Source organism: Bison bison, unplaced genomic scaffold (assembly GCF_000754665.1).
Source record: "Bison bison bison isolate TAMUID 2011002044 unplaced genomic scaffold, Bison_UMD1.0 scf7180017864304, whole genome shotgun sequence".
In the NCBI taxonomy this organism is placed as follows: Eukaryota; Metazoa; Chordata; class Mammalia; order Artiodactyla; family Bovidae; genus Bison; species Bison bison.
The window spans coordinates 14218732-14219678 of NW_011494876.1; positions in this window are offsets into that span (position 1 = coordinate 14218732).

Consider the following 947-nt stretch of genomic DNA (forward strand, 5'->3'; position numbering starts at 1 on the left):
ACACACACACACACACACACACATATATATATATATATTCCCGAACGGGACTTTGTTTATATTGCAAATAAATATTATTTTTTCTTTAAAATGAGTGGTGTCTGATAAGGGCCAGGGCAATGAGGAGAAGCACTATGGCCATATCCGGGGGCCTGCTGGGCACTTACTGGGACTGGTCAGAGGCGCCCAAAGCTGGGAGGAGCAGCTGGGGTGTGGGTCGGCAGGGACACTGGGGCTTTGGCCCCCTGGGTGACAGGAGAGCGAGGCGTGGAGATGTTCCGTGCGCCAAGGTCACACAGCAGAGCCCTGCTTGCCCAGACACACCCAGCACTGCCCGCCCGGAGGCTGCCCAGACCGCCCAGCCGCCCCAGGTCCTGACTGGCCCCCGCAGCCCTGGCCCTTCCTCTTGCTGCTCTCGGGGATGGGACATGGGCTGTGCATCTGTCAACCTCACTCTCCCCCACACCATCCCTAGGATGCCTGCAGGACCTGATGCTGGTCAGTGAGTGGGCCAGCCCCACGGGAGCCAGGTCCCTCGGCCCCCCTGAGCCACAGCATCCATTTCTGTACAGTGGGGCCAACACACCCCGATGCCTGGTGTGTTCCCGTTCAGGCATGATGAGCCTTCATTTCCTGGTCTTGACCTGGGCCTCCAGGGGGGCCTGGTCCATGGCTGGCTTCCCCAGGGCAGCTGAGCAGCAGCCCTCTAGACAGGCCCCTCTGGAGGCTTCAGACTCAACCCTGGGGGAAGCAGGGGACACGGAAGGGGCCTGGAGGGATTGGAAGGCCATGGCCTGGGGACGGAGGCCCCTAGTGGGCCCACAGCCCCACATCAGAGACAGGGAACTGGGAGCCCCGCTGCAGGGGCTTCACCTCTGACCGAGTTGGCCCCAGTTGGGAACCTGGGGGTCTGGGTTGCTGACTCCCATCTCCCCATCTCTGCTGCC